The 7,916-nt window shown below is 40.8% G+C and overlaps 1 non-coding gene across 1 annotated transcript; it reads left to right on the top strand.

The window, feature by feature from the left end:
- Positions 1-7,475: 7,475 nt before the first annotated feature.
- Positions 7,476-7,582, top strand: LOC141625279 (small nucleolar RNA R71). The gene has a single exon (XR_012535072.1). It is a non-coding gene; the product is annotated as a small nucleolar RNA R71 (small nucleolar RNA).
- Positions 7,583-7,916: the final 334 nt, after the last annotated feature.

A 7,916-nucleotide genomic window follows, 5' to 3' on the forward strand; every position in this document is an offset into this window, starting at 1 on the left:
TTAACTACTCTAAGAATTGTTAAGAAGAACATGCTCTTCTAATTAGACTAATGGAGTATTTATAGTGGAAATTAGGTGGATGCATTAGGGTTAACTAAGGGCTTAAATGACAATTAAGTCCCTACTTAGGGAAACGCCGGTATTTTCTGAAGGAAGGGCATCTTTCTTGAAGCTTGAAGAAACGGATTTGTGCTGTGTTGGAATCCGTGCGTCTTAGGCACGGGACGGCCGGATTCAGGAGTCTCTGCCCGGGCGTCTTTGGGAGAAGACGGGCGTCTTCTAGGTGCTGCTGCCCGGGCGTCTTTGGTAGAAGACGCACGGATTGTGGTCCTGGGGGACGGGCGTCTTCAGGGGAAGACGGGCGGATTGTCTTTGCCGTGTTTTTCTTCTTCTTTTCTTCCCTTTTCTTCATAAAATCCTTGGGGATTTCCTTTGGGATGCAAGGATCTTTCCTCATCATTGCCCAACTACTATAATATGTACAAAGGCCTTCTAATCTTGTCTCTCCTTGATGCTTGGTCATTGGATTCAATCAATTTAGTCTCATTTTGCCATGAAAATGCAAGGTTTGCACTCCTTTCCTACCAAGGACACAAAACCTCAAAGAATATGCAAAACAAAGGACTAAAGACAATAAATGACCCAAATATGCACTAAAAAGCATAGGAACAAGGCTAATTCGGGGACTAAATGTGCGCTAATTATGGTCATATCAAATATCCCCAAACCGAACCTTTGCTCGTCATGAGTAAAGAGGTGACAAAGACTAGGACCATTATTTAAACTAACCTAATAGCATAGCAATATGAGACAATTAGCGGGTCTCACTCCGCCCCTTCAACTCACAACAAGACAACCATGAGGTAGGATGCCCTCTTGCAAGGCAAGGTGGGTCTTGCCAAAATGGCGACACATCCAAACATTAAGCACACAAAATCAAATAAAGGATGCATCTACAAAAGGAATAGCCACTTCCTCATCAAGTGGCGGAGGCAACTAAATGAGAACAAATTTAAGAGCATATATTCTGTTACAAATACTAGTTCAACAAATTACTAAGGCTAAGAGGATGGCACTAAATCACCTCCAAATGGTGTTAAACTAGACTACTTTCGTCCTCAATTTCCAAATACTTTCGTCAAGAGCGATCGGATGGTTATGAAATGATGATCCCCATGATGCTAGTAGCATATGACATGACAAGTCTCGAGTTCTCTACAAAAGTAAAGGTCATGGATCGTCCCAAGCTCGACAAAGTGGCTTGACAAAAAGGCTTTTTGGGAATGAAATGCTCAAATCTTTATAAACAAGGGTGGATATGACTAGTATTTAAAATTTGACCTCATTCAACTTTCACATTTCAAAAATTAGAGATGGGGTTTGTCCCTTCCGTGCTAATGTCCTTTGCTTTCGCCAATCGCTTATTAGGCAACCGGTTAACCTCTAGACAATAGCTTTTCGGGGTGATAGTCACTCTGTCTCTGGGCGGTTGAATTCACAACCGTGTGGGGGCCCAATTCAATGGATCCCTCTCCAAAGCACATCGAAGTGGTACGCCTCCATCAAAACAACTAAAATTCTCAATATTTCAACATTTCATAACATTTGAGGTTTCCTTGGCAATAAAACGTTTCCTCATACAAAATCTTTGAAATGAGCACTTCAAACTTATTGATAGAAAGTATTTTTGGGTTGCCGTACCACAAGGTCAATCAAGGTCACCTAGACAAGTTAACCAAGTCCACATCGCATCACGGGGTTGGATAGGTGACTCACATGCAAACCCTTGACTAGGTTTGGGTCATGGGTCAAAAGACACTAGTATGACACTATCTAGGGTGTTTTACAACCATTCTAGTAGGCGAAGTCTTAAGTTGAAAAAGTATTCGTAATGGCTTAGTTGCTCTTGTCAAAGTTCTCAATTAGGCACTTTTTCAAAATATTTCATCTAAATGCAACTAAATGCCATGATGCAACTATTATATACATCCTAATGTGAGTGATTCTACCAACTAATATGACATATAAACTAAATGCAAGTCCTAAGTTCACATTGTTATACCGCATCAATCAAAATAAAGCCACATAGTCATTAACATAAAGAGGAAAAAGGAGATTGGAAAGATCATACCATGCGGTCTTCAATATCCTCATGTCTCGGATGTGGCGTAGTCGATCAATGTGAATAAGGATAGAACAAACACAATATATACAATAATATATACTTGACTACACTACAAAGGAAAATAACATGTTTTTGGTTTTTCAATTTTCAAATTTTTATGGTTTTTTCGAAAATTTTCAATTTTTTTGGATTTTTTGAATAAAAGTTAAGTTAGAATTCCCCATCCCCACACTAATATGAGCATTGTCTTCAATGGCCAAAATGATGGGAAATTATGCAAACATGATGCATGATTTCTATACTAATATGCAAGCTACACTAATCTACACTACATGATGCATGGTTTTTGTTTATGACGGAGAGGATAATTTAGATTACCTCCCGTTGTGTATGTATGTACTTCCCCAAACCGAGTTAGACATTATTGCTAATGTCCTAAGGTTGGGTGTAGTTCATGCACACCCTATGCAATGCATGAAACTAAATTTGTCATTTTGGATTTTAAAAAGTGGGAACAATAAAATGAGAACACCTCAATGGGGCCGAGGTGTTAGTCCTCTATGGTGCTAGGACTACTCCAACAATGATCAAGATTAATAAAATACAACAAAGAGAGAAGTAGACAAACCTCAAGAGGGTAGGAGCCTCCATAGTTTGCTAATCTTCCATCATATCATCACTATCATCATTTTCCTCACTAGAAGTGGACTTATCACCACTTCCCTCTTCACTTTCTTGTTCACCTTGCTCATCATCCTCTTCTCCTTCTTCACTAGCTTCTTCATCAATGTTATCATCAACAACCGCATCAACCGCATCACCAACAACCTCATCATCACCCGGAATACCTCCCTATCCGCCCAACTAGGCAAAGGACATGAAGGGTCAAGTAGTCCTTGCCTAGCTAAGTGAAGGAGGGGTGGATATTGTGCTAAGTAAGCATCTTCCCGGTCCTTGAAGGCTTGCTTGTGCATCTCTTACATAAGAAGAGTCACATAATCTTTGCTTGCTACAACACCTTCGGGCTTGAACTCTTGGTACTTGAAAGGATAGGGTGGTGTGACAATGGAAGAGGAGGGCATTTCAATTTCACCCTTTTATTTTTGGATAATGTATTCGGCCTCTTTTGAAAGGGGAAGGAGATAGTTGGTCCGGTGGACACTTAAACGACAAATCTTCGAAGGCAAAGTAAAAGATCTAGCCTCACTAGTGAGCCACCCATACTTGGTGTCAAGAGGGTTATGAGAGACCCACTTGTACTTGTTTATCATAGTATCAATATCAATAAGATGACCACCCTTCTTTGCCTCATACTTGCTATCCTTGTTGAAGTTAGGATCAAAGTATTTAGCCAAAAGAGTGACTAGACCTCCATTCACAATGACGGTAGTGCCTTGCTTCCCACAATCAACATTTAGCCATCTATCCACAAAAAGTCTTAGAGAGTTGAAAGGCTTGGTGAATTCCCTTCCAATTTTCAAAGCCGACTCAAGAAGAACAAAATTGAGTTTGGTGAAATGGTTGGTGTCTTTTCTTGCAATGATGGTGGACTAATAGAGCGCGACTAGCATGAAAGCTCTCAAATTTCCTTCCGGAAATCGCCACCCAAAGAGGGTCGGGGTCATATTTGCCAACATTCTTGAAATAACTCGGTGAATCACTAAGACCCAAAGCTTTACCCATTTCCTCAAAGGAGATGCGCCTACTAACATTAGCTAGGCGAAACTCGATGGTTTCCATAGTCTCAACCTTGTTAACTTTCAAAGAACTCAAAAATTCTAAGGTAAGGGAGGGGTATGTCTATTCTTTTGTTGTAAACAATTTCTCCAACCCCATGACTTTAAAGAAGGCTCTAGTTTGCTCAAGAACACCCAACTTATCTAAGGCATCTTCACAAATAAACTTGGTGGATAGGAATGATTTACTAGCAAACTTGGAAAAAGTGTCCCTATGGGATTTGGAAATGAAAATTACCTCCGGATAATTCGAAAGTTGAGCAATTTCCGGAGTAGTAGGTGTTGTTGCTTCCATGGGAGGTTGTTGTTGTTGCACCTCCAAGTTTGGGCTAGCTACCACCATAGCCAATGCTTTCTTTGCTTGAAGACTCTTTTATCTTGATGAGAGTGCCTTTGCCTTTGGTGCCTTTGCCTTTGTTGCTTTTGTTGCTCCCTTTGTCTTTGCCATTGATGAATAAACCAAGAAGAGTGAAAATCTTCAATTTCTAGTGCACCCAAATCGATTTAAAGATGAAAGGCTTTGCCTTTATGAATTCAAAAATTGACTCAAAGGTTGAAGATTTTGTGCTTGGTTTTGATTGTTGTTGAAAGAGGAGTGATTAATTTGTTGTTAAAAGGATGTTTTGATTTGATTTTGGTGAATGTTGTTGAGGAATCTTGTTTTTTGTAATGGAGAGGATGAGGGTTTTGGAGTTATGGGGTTTATGGGTAGTGTTTTGAATGAAGGAATGAGGAAATGAATGTGGGATGGGGTTTATAATAAACCCGAAAAATTTGAAATGCAGGGGGGAGACGGGCGGCTTTCCTTCGGGACGCCCGGATTTTGTCTGTTCTGGGCTGGGAAATTCTCGCCTAAAGACGGGCGGATTGCCGCAAAGACGGGCGGATTTGAAAACACGGGACGGGCGTCTTTCAGAGAAGACGGGCGGATTCCTTTGCAGGGATTTTTCTTGTTTTCCTCAGCCAAAAAGACGGGCGTCTTTCAGAGAAGACGGGCATCTTTATGAAGACGGGCGGATTCCACTGCAGGATGCCCGGATTCGTTAACAGTCAAAAAAGAATTTCAAAAATTCAGCTCAGAAGGACGGGCGTCTTCTGCCCAATATGCCCAGATTGTCTGAAGACGGGCGGATTCTCTTGAAACCGCTCGGGTTCTACCCCTTTTACCCGGATTCAGTTCCATCCGTGTACCTTGCATATCCCTTGTCATTTTTCATTCTTCAAAATCTCGTGTTCTTCATTGTGGGGGCACTACTAAGGCATGAATAGCCTAGGCAATTGCTATCCCCACACTAAGCTAAAGCACTACACATTAATTGAAATTATTAGTCCCTCCCTCACTTCTCTGAAACATGATAATCATCTTGATCAAGGCATAAAAAATCCAAAATTGACAAAAATGCAAATTAAGAATTTAAAATGCGAGTTAGGGAGTTAGAAATATTTACAAATGGTGGTTTAGGGAGGACTCCACCAAACTCTCGTTCTTGATGAGATGTCAAGGGGGCATGTCCAAGGTGTTGTTGATGTTACTCAACACCTTGAAAAAGTAATCAAAAGCTTGTTCATTGTCGTGATAAAGTTCTTCAATAGATCTTTGCCCTTGTTGTCGGTCTTGATCGATAGCATTACCAATGTAGGGATTGAAAATCCCTTCAAACTCATCGTCCCAAAGACCACAAACTTCATCCACTTGATCACTAAAGATCTCTTGAGTTGATAGAGACAACTCTCCCAATTTCTTGTTTTGGCTAATGAGGCCATCTTCTTCATTGCTTGACTTTGGTGGGCTTTGCAAGCTCTCTTTGTTACGATTCACTTGCTCTTTGAATGGAGCATCTTCAATTTTCTACTTCCATTGGAGTTCCGACTTCTTCCTATCATCCTTCCGGCTATAATGATCGATCATGAAACATGGTTCATGTAAAGGGGGAGCTCTCATAGTCTTGTCAAGATTGAAAGTTATACTCTCATCTCCCACTTCTAAAGTGAGCTCTCCATGTTTCACATCAATCACCGCACCCACGGTGTGTAAGAAAGGTCTTCCTAGAATGATTGGAATGTTGGAATCTACTTCCATATCAACAATGACAAAGTCCACCGGGATGAGAAATTTCCCAATTCGTACGGGAACATCTTCCCATATCCCTAATGGTGTCTTCGTCGATCTATCAGCCATTTGGAGTGTGATATTGGTGCATTAAAGCTCTCTCATCCCCAACCTTTTACTCACCGAGTACGGCATAACACTCACACTAGCCCCTAGATCACATAAGGCTTTGTTGATCGTGGTGTCGCCAATGGTACACGGTATTGAGAAGCTTCCCGGATCCTTGAGTTTTGGAGGTGAACTCCCTTGAAGTATTGCACTACTCACCTTAGTGAAGGCGATAGTTTCAAGCTTCCGGATCGACTTCTTCTTTGTGAGGATGTCTTTCATGTATTTCGCATAGGCCGGCACGTGATTGATTAATTCCGTGAAAGGAATTGAGACTTCCAAATTCTTCACAATTTCCATAAACTTTCCAAGTTGGTCATCAAATTTGGGCTTGACTTGATGACTTGGAAAAGGAAGTCTAATCACAATGGGCTCCTTCTCCTTGAACTTGTCTTCAGTTTTCTTTGAAATTTCTTCCTTTGATGATTCTCCATCTTTGGAGTTTTGCACAATTTCTTCCTTATCACTAGCTTCCACAACTTCATCCTCAACTTGCTTCTTCGGTGCTTCATACCTTGTACCACTTCTCAAATGAATGGCACTAACCATTTCATGTCTTGGGGGATTACTTTGAGGTGGTAATTGCCCCTTTTGTCTTTGTGAGCTTGAAGTTGCTAGTTAAGTTAATTGGGTTTCCAACATTTTGGTGTGAGCTAGGATGTTATTGATGGTGGTTTCCTTTGCTTGACTATCTTTTTGCATTTGAGTGAAAAATTCTTGTTGATTCTTTTGCATTTGGAGTACCGCTTTTTGAACATCAAAACCTTGGTCACTTTGTTGACTGTATGGATTTTGATTTTGGTAACCTTGGTTTTGGTTGTAAAAGGGTCTTTGATTTTGGTTTTTCATGGGAGGTGGGGTGTATGTTGTTTGAGGGTTTTGAACATTTTGGCTTTTGTATGAGAGATTTGGATGAAATTTGGTGTTTTCATTGTAATAGTTAGAATAAGGGGCACCACTCTTGTATGCTTGGAAAGCATTCACTTGTTCATTTGTTCCCCTACATTCACTTGAATCATGTCCCAAAGTTCCACAATTCTCACATATCCCACTTGGGATTGATGAGGATGCCGTCATGGCATTAACATGATGCTTTGGTGATTTCGAGGCTTCTTCAAGTCTAGCCATAGCCTTTTCAAACTTCAAATTGATTGTGTCAATGTGAGCACTAAGTTGAGCACCCAATTGAGTAACGGAGTCCACTTCATGATTTCCTCCTCTAGTAGCCTTGCGAGGTCTACTATATTGTGAGTTATGGACCGCCATTTCCTCAATTTTGTTCCAAGTTTGATTGTCATCAACTTCGGTGAACATTCCATTTGATCCCATGTTGAGAATGTTCCTTGAATCTTCATATAGACCGTTCCAAAATTGTTGTACCAAGAACCACTCGCTAAGTCCATGGTGAGGACATGAGCGACAAATTCCCTTGAACCGCTCCCAAGCTTCATACAAAGATTCTTCATCCCTTTGCTTAAAACCCGTAATTTGAGCTCTTAGCATGTTAGTCTTTTCCGGCGGGTAGAATTTTTTGTAGAAAGCTAGAGCCAACTTTTTCCAAGAATCAATTCCGAGAGTGGCCTTATCAACGCTCTTCAACCATTGTTTCGCGGTGCCAATTAGAGAAAAAGGAAATAAGACCCATCGAATTTGGTCTTGAGTTACACCGGTTTGAGAAATCGCATCACAATAGTCACAAAAGGTCTCCATATGAGAATGAGGGTCTTCACTAGGCATTCCCCCAAATTGGCTCCTTTCGACTAATTGGATAAATGCGGATTTGACAATGAAATTTCCGGTTAGATGTTGTGGTTTGGGAGTACCATTGGGTAGGTTC

Source organism: Silene latifolia, chromosome 1 (genome assembly GCF_048544455.1).
Source record: "Silene latifolia isolate original U9 population chromosome 1, ASM4854445v1, whole genome shotgun sequence".
Taxonomy (NCBI): Eukaryota; Viridiplantae; Streptophyta; class Magnoliopsida; order Caryophyllales; family Caryophyllaceae; genus Silene; species Silene latifolia.